At 34.7% G+C, this 14,279-nt stretch overlaps 1 protein-coding gene across 1 annotated transcript in view; it reads left to right on the forward strand.

The window, feature by feature from the left end:
* Nucleotides 1-4,188: 4,188 nt before the first annotated feature.
* LOC150098291 (uncharacterized) overlaps nucleotides 4,189-14,279 on the forward strand; it is a 171,637-nt gene continuing 161,546 nt past the window's right edge. Inside the window, exon 1 of the mRNA XM_090405583.1 lies at nucleotides 4,189-4,242. The gene's annotated coding sequence lies outside the window, so the exon portion shown is untranslated. The remainder of the gene's footprint in view (nucleotides 4,243-14,279) is intronic.

Consider the following 14,279-nt stretch of genomic DNA (forward strand, 5'->3'; position numbering starts at 1 on the left):
CCCTGGAATCACAAAGAAACAAGAACTATAGTCAAATTCATGAAAGAGTGGAATACAACTGGTACCCTTTTCTGGATTACCAATGACAATACATTTCATGTAACTGAAAGATAGCTAAAAGTGAACTTGAACTTCAATGTTATATCTATTATCAAAAATCACAAAAAAATCCTCTGTCATTCAGTTATCATTTACCTTTTCTTTTGTACACTGGTGTCCAAAACCTAAGGATGAACACTATTTCTGAAGATTACAATTGCATATTCAGATGAATTAGCTTGTGGCAATTTGTATTACTGATAATTTTGAGGGTAGAAAGCAGGTACACATTCAGATTTTAAAAGTGCACGCAAAAGGGTCATGTGGTAGCACTCAACAAGAAAAAAGGCAGAAAGCTTCACTAAGCAAATTCTGCTTGAAGGAAGCTCTTTTTGTGAAGGAATAAAGTTGCAAACTTGGATGTCTTGTATATCTCAAAGACATCATCTAGATGATTTCATGCAGAATTATTGGACAGCCTGAAGGAACAGGGCTGCAGAAATACTGATATTGCCAGAGAGTTTGGAATCTCACATAGTGTTGTATCCAGACTCTGGGTAGTCTTTCAAACCAATAGAATGTGTTCCAGGCATTTGCTAAGAGATCGCCCTGGCTTTACCATGGAGCATAAGACAGATTTTTGGTTATAACAGCAAAATGTAATCAATGCAGCACGTCAGGTCAGCTTGTAAGTCTGCTCCATTCAAGCACAGAATGCTGATATCTTGATAAACTGTGGCAAGACATCTGCAATAGACCTATATGTTCAAAGGCTTGTAGTATGTGTTGCCTTTGTCCCCAGCTCATCATAGAGCTCGTTTTCAGCAGTGTTATATCCATAAAAATTGGACAAGACACAAGGAAATTTGTAGCTTTTGCCAAAATGTATTCTTTACAGATGAGTTGCTTTAGTCTTTCCTCTGATTCTACATGACACTTGATCCGGCATGAAATTCTTGAAAGGGATAAATACAGTGGCAAAGGATCATGGTGTGGGGGAGACATTATGCTTAATGGATGCACTGAGCCACAAGTGGAAAATGGGACTATGATTGGTGAACAATATTCCAATGAAGTTTTTCAACATCATGTCGATTGTTTCATGGTGCTGTAGGCAAAGAATTCATTTTTATGGATTAGAATGCCACATCACAACATACACAAGCATTGGAGATATTTCTGGAAACCAAGGATAGTAATTGAATTGAGTTGCGAGCACGCTTCCCATATCTCAACTCCATAGAACACATTTCGAGCAAAATAGAGAGAAGCGCTGCTGTTCAAAATTTCCCTCCAGAAAACAAACAAGGCCTTATCCTTGCTGTGACGGAGGAGGAGTGGGTCAGTTTGCCTCAAGAACTCCTGATTCACTTGGTACTAAGCATGGTATACAACATTGTGAGAGCTACATCGCAGTTCAGGGTAGACATATTCCATACTGAAATGTCTATCTGCATAGTTTTCTTTAAGCACTGTACATTAATTCCTAAACTATATCCTTAGGAAATTTGTAGCTTTTGCCAAAAACATATTGCAATTTAGTTTGTATGAAATTTATAACACATTTTTTGTTCAGTATAATTTATTAGTATGCTGGCATAAATTTATGTCTGCATTTGACTGTAGTCATGAAAATTTGTTCACATACAGGAAAAAAATGTAGTTCATCCTTAGCTTTTGGACCAGTGTATATCTAAAATCTTTCTTTCTCTGTAATGTATTCTTATAATATGTAAATATTCTTTTTGTTTCCTTTATTTCAAATGTATATTTTGTCAAGTTTAATAAAGCTATAATAAATATATATATATATATATACATATACAGTCATCCCTCGACTTACGTCCGTTCGAAGATACGACCGTGATCCCATAAGGGAATAAATAATATTTTCGACTATACATTTGAACAAGGCACAAGTGAGCATAAAGTAAAAAGGTTTCTATTTAGCAATACATCCTGTGCAATGACAACAGTAAGTTCAGTCATCAATCGGCACATGTTTTCAACAATTCCTCCATCCGGAATGTATTAGTGGATGAAGTTCTCAGGAAAATGGATAAAGATAACTAGTTCAATGTGAGTTTGCATTTGTCATGAAATTATATTAAGCACCCGGGCTGTCTTTTCAGATGTAATTTAATATATGGAATTTTAATAATTTTTTGTGAACCTTATGGTGAGGAGAAAGAACTAATGTGGGGACTTTAATTTTTATCTGTCCTACAGGTTTTATAGCTGTTAGCTAGAAAGGTGTGAAGATAATTGGGTTCTATGGCAATATCTATATCATTACAATAAATGATCACAGAACAAATAATTCTATTCTGTGTGTTAGTATTTTAAGGATGCCTTATTTTTTGTGCTGGATGATGGCTTGACTGCATATGTACATTTCTTTCAACAAGTACAGATTTTTTATAAACTCAAATTTTTTGCTCAACGGAATGGGTTACCAAAGTCAGTTATTAGCACTTTGTCTGTTAATGGATTCAAGGAGAGGTATGATAGATTGTGTGGATAGTTTGGGTATCCTGCAGTGAGTCTTCGGACTCCATGGAGGTGCTTGTATAATAAAAATAAAATAAACACCCCCCTCTCAAAAAATGGTTCATTTTCCTGTTATATTCTGTTTAATCATTTTTTATTTATTCGTATGGGGTTCCTCCACTATCCCTTTGGACAGGTTGAACCCTCCTAATGAGGGATTAAGTGTATTTTATGAATATAGTTCCATGTATGTGTTCACAGGCCGGTTTACCTGTTCTGAGGGATGAAAATCCTGAGTTTCCAGGTGAAAAAACCCTCTACCCCACCCCCATATGCGACCAGCTAAATCACCTTTAGTTGAAAGATACTAGATAAAGGTTCCTCGTCATGGACTGGAATGGAACCCAGGTCTTTCTGACCAAAGTGCTTCGTCTATGCTGACTGAGATGCAGAGGCTCTTTCGATGCATGATGATATAGCTGTATCATCATTTTATAGCTACATTACCTTTATCTGTTTTAGTTATAATAAACTTATACAACAATAAAAGAATGCTTAAAGCTTTTTTTTTTTTTTTTTTTTTTATTGAGTACAGTCTTCTAAAAGCCTCTTCTACATACCAGGTTATTGGACATGATCCCATAAGTCTCAAAAGAAAAAATGTATAAATTATTAAAAAAATAAAAATAAAAAAGTTATATTTTGGCCCTAACCCAAAAACTGAAATCCTACCATTTTAAACCTTACAGGATATGTAAGGGCCCCCCCCCCCCCAAAAAAAGCCGCTTTAATTTTAAAAAAATAAAAAATCTTAACCTCACAAATTAAGATATCAGGGTTGGCTTTGATAGATATTTATTTGCCAGTATATCACTGACAGAAATCCTTAACCATAAGGATATGTCTGTGGATAAGCCATATCCCTCCTCCCCACCAATTCAGCATATCTGAATTATTCAAGTTCACCATACTCTCAGGTTGTTTTTCATGGAAAATAAAATTAATACAAACTACATGTGATAGCAATGTTCCTCTCCCTAAGCCAATTTCTTTCTAGTATTCAAGAACTCAGCTCTACTGTACACAAAAACTAGTACCAAAAAAATAAAAATAAAAAAAATATGCTATGCTATGTAGATGTGCTTGCTGTTTGGGTCATGACTAGGGGAATCCTTATATGGGCTTCTTCAGAGAAATCGACCTCTAGAACACATGCAATTTACAGACAAAAAATACTGTTCTTGCTGATGATGGGTAGTAGATGGCGTTGATAGTGGTAGAAGTAGTGTCGTAGTAGGAGAATTAAGTAATAGTGAAGAAGGTGAGATGTATTTTGCGAGGCAGAGCAGAATGCCCTCTCCCTGGAGGTGTCACGTAATAATAATAAATTTAAACGGCCAGTATTCAAAAATACATTTGCATTAAAAAAAAACAGTTGTATTCCCTTCCAAGGAACATTAGTGACATGTCTACCAAATGGTTTATGTTTTTCTGTTTATAGAAAACCTACATGAACTGGAAGGAAAATGCTTACATAAGCAGTTGCATCATTATTCATCCTCTAACAGTACTGCATCCTCAAAAATGCTTGAAGGGAGATTGAAAAAAATTTTAAATGCTAAGGTTATCTGCAAGTTTTCATGGAGAGATTCTTGAAAAAGCAGCTTCAGCCTTCTGTGAGCCTTCAACTTCAGCAGGTCGGATAAAGATGAGGTGATTAAGATGTTTAAAGTTATTTTTGTAAGCTTCCTATAATAGTACAATATGTTGAACAATCATATGTGTAACCTAAGAGCAACAGCTCATCCAGGTTAAGATATGCATAAAGTTACAAAAATTTATGTAATGCATTTTCATTATATACACATATGTACATTCATATAATATACATATTACATATTATTATAATATAATTACATATTATTATAATATAATTACATAATAAAATCGCAGATAAAATAAAATTTCATCATACAGAGAAAGTTGCATAACAATTAATTAGGAACAAAATGAAACAAAATAATCCTTAAATAGCATTTCAATTTTACGTTTTACACATGAGACTGGATCTTTGAATACAAATATGCTAAAAACCAATAATTTATACATTTATTTTGAACAGAGCTTTCTCATTTCTGTGGGAAAATAAATACTCTTTGATTAGAGTTTTGTATTTGTTTGGGTTAGTTTCATTTCTTATTGTTAAAGGTAGTGTGTTGAATGCTTTTGGCGCTAAATAAGTATAATGTTTGTGTATTGCTTCTTTATTTGCTTTTGGAACGAAATATTTTTAGACCCTTATGTCTACTAAGGAAAATATCTTGTTTGATATTTAAGTATTCGTTGTCGTTTTTTATTAATAATAGTACCCTATAGACGTATAAATATCTTAGCGGTAGTATGTTTAGTATGGTGTATTTATTACACATTGCAGTATCCTTATATTTGTTTTTAGTTAAGATTTTAATTACTTGATTCTGAGTCGAGACTAAAGGTTTCAGAGTGGTGCGATAGATTCCTCCCCAACTTAATGTACCATATTGTAGTGTGCTTTTAATCCAGGCAGAGTATAATATTTTTAGCATATTTAAATTTAAGAATCTGTTTAGTTAGTAAAGTCTATTTAACATAATCCTTGCTTTATTTACGACATCAGTGATATGCAGTTTCCAGTTTAAATTACTATCAATTTTTAATCCCAAGTAAGTTATTACACTGAATTTTTCTATTTTTCGCAGTTGCAATTTGAATTTGTCCTGCAATTCCAATCATGCAAAATTAATTGTGCAGTGAAGTTCATTTTGCCAGTTTTATTTCGCAAGTTAAAATTTACATATTTAGTTTTTGAGACATTCACATTGAACTTGTTTGACTTGAACCAATTTGTTACTTTCGAAAGATCAGCATTCACGATGGTTTTCATTTGTTCGGCCGTGTCTGTAGAGAAAATTAGTACTGTATCATCTGCAAAAGTATTTATTTTACTGTTTAGTTTAAGATTGCAGAAGTCATTGATATAAATGTTAAATAAAATTGGTACACCGCAGTCTACTGTTTTGGAGCTGCTATAGCTGTTGTTTATTTTTACAATTTGTGATCTGGCATTTAAGTAATTTTGGAACCAGTTTAAGGCAGTACCTCGTATTCCTATGACTTCTAATTTTTTTATTGAAATTTCATGTACTACATAGTCAAAAGTTTTGTGTATATCTAGAAATACCGCTAATGTTAGTTTATGTTCGTCAAGTGAGGTATAAACTGTGTTTGTGAAGTTCAGTAAAGCATGTTCTGTGCTAAACTTTTGCCTGAACCCAAATTGATTCTTTGAAAAGTTGTTTTTGTCCAAAAATTTCACGAGTCTAATTTTTACCAATTTCGCTGATATTTTCAAAAAGATCGGTAGAAGGGAGATCGGTCTGTAATTTTCAAGTTATTTTTGTTTCCCTTTTTGTAAGTAGGTACACCTACGGCTTTCTTAAAATCTGATGAAACCGTGCCTGTCATCAGTAATAAGTTAAAAATGTACATTAGGGGTTCTATGATGTACATTTGGCATTCTTTCACAATGTTTGTGTTAATACCATCATATCCTGAAGTTTTGGTTGTTTTTAGGCTAGCTATAATGTTAATTTTTGATTTCGTTTTCACAAGTGGGGAAAAGATATATGGAGTTATCAAGTATCTTGAGAGTGCAATTCTGAGGGGTGGATTTAGCACTTTTCAGAATGCTTTCACTGACCATAGCAAAATGGTTATTGAATTCTTCAACTAATCCTCTGTCTCCATTTTCTCTATTCCTATCAATATCTTTAAGTATGGGGAGGTTTTGTTTATGTGTATCTTTACCGATTAATTTATTCATAAACTTCCATTGTTTTCTTTGGTTTCCTTGGCATTTTAGGAATTCATTTCTGTAGTACTCGTTTTACTTTCTTTTAAATCAGACACTACATAAAAATTAGAGATAAAGTGTATAAAATGTTTAAAAAATAACTGCACAATCAATATTATGAACGCAGTTTCAAGTACTATAGGAATCTGATACAGCAGTTATTTTTTAAACTTTTTATACACTTTATCTCTAATTTTGATGTAGTGTCTGATTTCCTGTGTAATCCAGAGCTTTGTTTCTTTCATTTTGTCTATTATTTTAACTTTAATCGATTTTTGTATTTTATTGTTCAATATTGCAATAAATTTATGATATGAGGTATCAATATTTGATACAGAGTTTCAATACTCTGGAGTCAATTGTTGTGTAGGGAATGTTTTCGGTTGTACTATCTTTGTACTGTACTTGCAAATGTACTTTAATACCGATTGGAAAGTGCTTTGCGAGAGATTGGTGCAGAACTGCTGCTTGGATTTTGTTTCCACTTAAAGTTCTCACAAATACATGATCTAGACACGTTCTACCACCATTGAATTCTCTCGTGGGGACATTAATATATTGTTCGAGTCCATGCATGGCAAGTAGATCTAGATAATCTTGAGAGGATCTGTTATTCCTCAGCAAGTCAATATTCATATCCCCAATTATGAGAACATTGTCACTCACTTCTGATCTCATTTAGACTACACTCGAGTTCTTGTATAATGTTGGACTCTCTGTAACAATGCGACCTATATATATATATTATGATGTTATAAATATAAATTGACATTTTCAGCAGTTTTTGTTTTATGTTAGTAATATTATTAACAGATATGGAATTTCGGATAAAGATAATTACTCCTCCAGATTTGTTATAATTTCTACATTGATGTACTCTGCTAATCTTGAAAATAGAGAACTTCTTTAATCAACAACCATGGGTTCAATGCCCATAGGTGTCTGATGCCATCTTGTTAGTTAATAGTTATTAGTTTTATACATATTGAGTATGTTATTTACTATTCTTATGCCTTAATATGTATGAAAAATCAGAATCTTGCTTATTTGGAAATTCAACATCTATTATTCTTATAAGCCTCCTGTGTTATTCAATTTTGATATACACAGCAATTCTTGAGAATGCAAACCTCATATAAATGAGAGTTACCTCTAGTCTTCAGTTAGTTTTTTTTTTTTTTTTGGTGGGAGGGAAGGAGGCTAATTCTTACAACAGAGTAATATTCTTAACAATTATATGGTTTTATGGCTAAGAATGTTTTAATTTATGGGTAGAGATAACAGGTAGAGAAATTAGTAAGTGTATAGGTGGTTGGGTAGTAGTATAAATTGTAAAATCAAAGTTGAGTGATGTAAACGTTGAGTTCTGTGCTGTGCCTTCCCACAGTGAGTCCTTGGACTAATTGGAGGTATCATTTAATAATAAATATAAACAATGGGGATTAATTTTCATTTTCTCTAACATCTCTAATATTGAATTCATGCATCAGCAAATTAGTGCAATGAGTGAAGGCTTAGTGATTATTATGGGGGATTTTAATTATGGTGATATTTGGAAGGAGGAAATATCACGTAGCAAAAAGGAAATGGAGTTCATACATCTTCTACGAGATAATTACTTGAAACAGCACATAACTGAAGGGACACGTGGTGTGAGAGTGTTGCAACTGGTTATTGGTTCAGAGGTTATATGCATAAGTAAGGTGTCCTCGTTACTTACCTCCAGTTGGTGAAAGCGATCATGTGGTATTGACTTGGGAGGTTGCAAAATCTGTGGATTTTTCTGTTAAGAAGGGGTATATATATACGAAACTACAGGTTAGGCAATTATAACAAGCTTCGGAGTGAGCTTGCAGCCATCCCATGGCAGAACATATTGCAAGGGAAAGATGTTAGCAGTGCATGGAATCAAATCAGTGGGTATCTGAGGAAGGCAATATCAGATTGTGTCCCCATGGTCAGGAAGACAAACAAGGTAGGCATTAGATGATGAATAGTAGTAGTATCAAGCTCGATCTGCAAAAAAAGATTTATGGAGAATTTACAAAGAGAAAGGCAATCAGTACACCCATAAGCAGTACAAGGCTCAAGCTAGGAAGGTTACCAGAATAGTAAGAAAAGCTAAATCAGATTATGAGAAGACCTTAGCCAAGGAGACCAAGGGTAATCCCAAAGAGTTCTTCCGCTATATGGCAAGTAAAAGGAAGAATGACTTTGGAAGGATAACCTTAGTGGGTGCTCATGGTATCGAGGTAACCAATTCAGATGTAATAGTAGAGTTACTGAGTGATCACTTTTCAAAAGTCTATCACCCAAGTGAGAATATCTCTGTAGCAATAACTAATTTTGAGAATTGAAGCATAAGGGTGGCTCTAAAACTGCGGTATTTAATTACAGACCAATCATCATCTCAGGAGTAGTGGTAAAAGTATTGGAAAAGTTGGTTAAAGACAAAATTCAAGAATGGGTGGATCAGGATATGATACTCTATAGAGGCCAACATGGTTTTGTTAAAGGTCAATCCTGCCTTAGCAATTTATTAGCTTTTTATAATAGAATGACATCTGAGTTGGACAAAGGAAATGGCTACACAGTGGTACTTCTGGATTTTGCTAAGGCTTTTGACAGGATACCCCATAGAACACTGTTATGCAAATTGAAGCAGATGGGAATGGATATTAAATTGGTGATATGGATAGGAGAATGGCTCAGGGAGAGATACTATAAGGTGGTGTATGGAGGAGCCGAGTCCAGAATGAGGCAGGTGACCAGTGGTGTGGCTCTGTGCTTGGGCCAATGTTGTTTAATTTGTATATAAATGATATAGGAAATGGCTTAAAGGGGGATATTCAGTTGTTTGCTGATGATGCAAAGTTGTGTAGTGCAATAAAAAATCAAACTGATGTTGAAAGTTTGAGGGGGATTTAAATAAGCTGGTAAAATGGGCAAAAGATAATGGATGTCAGTTCAATGTGGAAAAGTGTAATGTCATGCATTTTGGGATTAAAAGATTACCAGCTGTGTACTACATTGATGGAGAGGTACTCCAAGAGATTGATGAGGCTAGGGACTTTGGGATACTGGTAGATAGGGAGATGAAGTTCAGAGGACACATTGCTAAGGTGTCCAAGATTGCACATAGGATTACTTGGTTGTTGAGGAACACACTGACATCCAGAGATAAAGAGGTTATTATTCCCCTTTATAAAGCATTGATACTTCCACATTTGGATTACTGTGCTCAGGTCTGGTCACCTGGATTCCTTGGAGATGAGGAGGCTGAGGAGAGGGTTCAGAGAAGAGTGACCAAGTTGGTGAGTGATATAAAAAATGCCCCCTACATTGATAGATTGAGAGCTTGTGGATTGCAGAGATTGGTTGATAGGCGAAGAAGAGGGGATATGGTAGAAACATTCAAATTACTGAAAGTTTTTTATAGGATTGATGCAGGGGAAATGTTCCAGCTGTGTGATAGTGATGGAAGAACAAGAGGTCATCTCTGGAAATTAAAGAAGAGTGTGGTTAACAAAGGTGTCAGAACGAGGTTTTTTGCCTGGAGGGTGGTGAATGAGTGGAATTCATTGCCTGACTTAGTTGTGAGCTCTTCTTCTGTAAATGAATTCAAGAAGAGATATGACAGATATTGTTTTGCTAGTTTGGGTCTCCCACGATGAGTCTACTGACTCCATAGAGATACCCGTAATAATAATAATTTTAATTTCTGTTCATATACATTCAGTAAATTTGCATTTTAACACATTATTATTATTATTATTATTATTATTATTATTATTCTATGATCCCATGGAGTCAAAGACTCATCTAGGAGGTTATTTTGTCATACACACACAGCCCATCATTGCCATAAATACATTGAAATTCTCTGCAGACACCACACTCTCAGGCAATCATTCACAACTCTGCATTCAAAAAACCTGCTTCTCACTACCGTGTTCATACCCTCCTTATACAACTTCCATGGATGATGTCTTGTTCTCTCCTGGTCTTCTACCATTTTATGAAAACCCACTTCAACACTGATCCTATAACAACCCCTTACCAACTTTACCAACTTGAATGTCTCTGTTGTATCACCCCTCTTCCTCCTGTCCACTAGACTCTGTAAATTGCAGTCTAGTGGATAGGTGAAACACTTATTTTTGTAAAATTTTATTTATGTTTTTTTTTCTAGTCTTTCTCTTAGCATATGATACTTGTCCTCCCATTCAATAATCAGGAATATAAGCTTGTGTGATATTTTATTTATATGAAGTTAATATTATGAAAATTCTTTTAAGTAGATTGTTTATTACAAAAAAAAAAAAAGCATATGAAATTTCTGGAAATACCATCTTGGAAAGAACAAGCTTTTTTTTATCTTGCGCTTGGATGATTTAAAACATGTATTAAATTATTATGAGGCTGTATAGCTGTGTACAGTTTTAGTACAACTAGACAGATTTGTATAATGAAAAATAGATAAATGACAGAACATCAGTACTAGATTTGGTATTTATAAGATGAAAAATTAAACTCAGAACATTTTGATATATACTATTTTTTGTGAGATAAGTATCAGATTTATTTATGATAAGTTAAGAATTTCCAGTATTATCTTGCTACTATTTCGTTTTTACATATCAAAATATTTACATATGAATCACTACTGCAGGAAAAGGACATGCCCATTTTTGACACCTTTACAAGAATGACCAAAAACCTATATATAAAAAAAAAATTATTTGTTGCAAAATTTTTCATTTTCATCCATTGTCCCCTTTAAAAAGTTTGTAAAAAGGTAAGCATCTGAGACAAAAATTATATAGGTGCACATATCAATGTATGAAAGCAATAAATAAATCATAATTACAATTATTTCCATAAAAAAAGATAAGGGGAATGAAATTGTTTGTTGCATTGAGTTCATCTACCGAAAAATCAGAGTAAGGAGACATGGTTGGATGGGGATGACATCCTGACAGGAATAGAAATGAAGGATGTGTATTTTGTGAAAGCAGAAGGACAATAAAGAAAATAGAATACTGTTAAAGGTAGTGGACAGTAGTTCTGAGGAAGTATGGTGTGAAGCAGAGGTAGACAAGATGAAATATTTAGTTGGATGTTGCTGTAGACCTAGTAATATACAAGTTGGGAAGAAGGAAAGGTATATGCATATTAACTAACCTGACATATAAGAGAAGGATTATCATTATGGATGAATTTAATTATGGTAACATAGATTAGAATGAATTGTATGGTATCAAGGGGGGGGGGAAGAATTTCTGCAGTTTTTGAGGACAACCACCTTAGTCCACACATAACAAAGGGATCTTGAATTTGATCATCTCAACAGAAGATGTTGAGTTGTTATAAAGGAAATGTCAAATCTTCCTCCACTTCGTGAAAGTGACCATGAAATGATCACTTGGGTAGTTGCTTCATGGTCACTTGAAAGGACATGAATATATTTGAGTATATTATGTTAATTCCAAACTTTGCACATTTATGTTATTTCCTGTTTTTTTTTTTTTTATTTTCCTGTCTGTTTTGATCTGTATTATCATCGTTTCCCTTCACTATGTACTGTATACTTGTTTATCTAGGAGGTTATTTTGTCATACACACACAGCCCATCATTGCCATAAATACATTGAAATTCTCTGCAGACACCACACTCTCAGGCAATCATTCACAACTCTGCATTCAAAAAACCTGCTTCTCACTACCGTGTTCATACCCTCCTTATACAACTTCCATGGATGATGTCTTGTTCTCTCCTGGTCTTCTACCATTTTATGAAAACCCACTTCAACACTGATCCTATAACAACCCCTTACCAACTTTACCAACTTGAATGTCTCTGTTGTATCACCCCTCTTCCTCCTGTCCACTAGACTCTGTAAATTGCAGTCTAGTGGATAGGTGAAACACTTATTTTTGTAAAATTTTATTTATGTTTTTTTTTCTAGTCTTTCTCTTAGCATATGATACTTGTCCTCCCATTCAATAATCAGGAATATAAGCTTGTGTGATATTTTATTTATATGAAGTTAATATTATGAAAATTCTTTTAAGTAGATTGTTTATTACAAAAAAAAAAAAAGCATATGAAATTTCTGGAAATACCATCTTATGATTTCTACAATTAAGCTACCGAATTTTGCATTGTTTCCATTGGATCTAAATAAATAAAAACCATTTTATCATCTAACCCTATCTTCTCTCATCATGATATGATATTTTACCAAATGCATTTGAAAAAACGTTTATTATGTAACCTTCTACTCATAAAAGATGGTAAACCTATAGCACATAGTTTATTATTATGATTCAGGCATCCATGGAGTAAAAAGACTCATCGTGGGAGGTCCTTCCTAGGAAACATGAAGACTATCATACCACTCCTTGAATTCATTGACCTTTCCTGCTCTCACCACTCTATCAGGCAATGCATTTCATGGCTCAACCACTCTCCATGCAAAGAAACCACACCTCACCCTCTTGCTCACACACTTCTTTTGTAACTTCCAGGGATGGCCCCTTGTCATCGCTCCTTCCTGCCATTCCACCAAATGAAAGAACTCCCCAATGTCTACCCTGTAACTGCCTCTCAACAGTAAAATTCTCAATCATATCACGTGTCCTTCTATTCACCAAATTCTGCAGTCCACATTCCCTCAGTCGATCCTTGTAACTGACATTGTACAGTCCTCAAACCATATTTGTTATCTGCCTCTCTACCCTTTCCATAGTTAATTTATCCCCTTCAAATCCTGGGGACCAAATTTGAGAACAATAGTCTAAGTTTGGTCTGATCAGGTTCTTATACAATGAAATGATAACTCTTATCTCTGCAGGTCAGCGTTCTTTCTCAGTATTGTAGCAATCCCCTGTATTACCTTCACCACCTTTGCAATATGCTCCCTGAATTTCAGTTTTCTATCAATCATCAACCCCGGCTCTCTTGTCTTCCCCTACTTCCTCCAGTATAGCTCCTCCAATCGAGTATGCATCCTCCCATCGATGGATCCCAAATTTCAAGACTTTGCATTTTATTTGCATTAATCTGACTCCCATTCATTTGCCCATCTGTCTAGTTTATTCAAATCCTCTTGCAGGGCTGCCACATCTGCAGTATTACTAATAACTCTTCCCAGCTTGACATCATCTGCAAACAACTGAATATCCCCCTGAAATCCATTGACAATGTCATTGATATAAAGGTTAAACAATACCGATCCCTGTAGGACCCCATTGTAATCTTCTGCCTCCTTAATATTGCCCCATCATACACAACTCTCTATTATCTATCAGACAGCCAATCCTGAATCCAGTTGACTAACCTGATATCTAAACTCATGTGTTTCAACTTAAATATCAGCTTAGCATGTGGCACCCTGTCAAATACCTTTGCAAAATCAAAAAAAAAAAAAATTTCAGTACATGCCTTTCCCTCATCAACTGCTCTTATCGCTTTATTATAAAGGGAATCATATTACTAAAACAAGAGTTCCCCTTAAAAAATCCATGTTGACTCTCACAGATAACATTACCCTCATCTGCCCCAACACTATATGGTGCCTCACTAATTTCTCCAAGATCTTAACAACTACTTAAGAAACACAAACTGGCCTATAGTTACACACATCCATCCACTACCTCCCTTATGCAGTGGCACTATCTTACCTTCCTTCCATTCCTTGGGTACCTTTCCCGTGGCCAGACTTTCATTGAAAAGCCCAGTCAGCAGAGTTGTCAGTTCTTTAGCACATTCTCTCAAAACCCATGGTGAAATACCATCTAGTCCCACTGACATCCAGGGTACTCACTATTTGGAACACACTCTCCTCTTGCACCT

This window comes from Typopeltis vanoorti, chromosome 15, assembly GCF_054136105.1.
Source record: "Typopeltis vanoorti isolate ZY-2024b chromosome 15, IOZ_Tvanoo_1.0, whole genome shotgun sequence".
Lineage (NCBI taxonomy): Eukaryota > Metazoa > Arthropoda > Arachnida > Uropygi > Thelyphonidae > Typopeltis > Typopeltis vanoorti.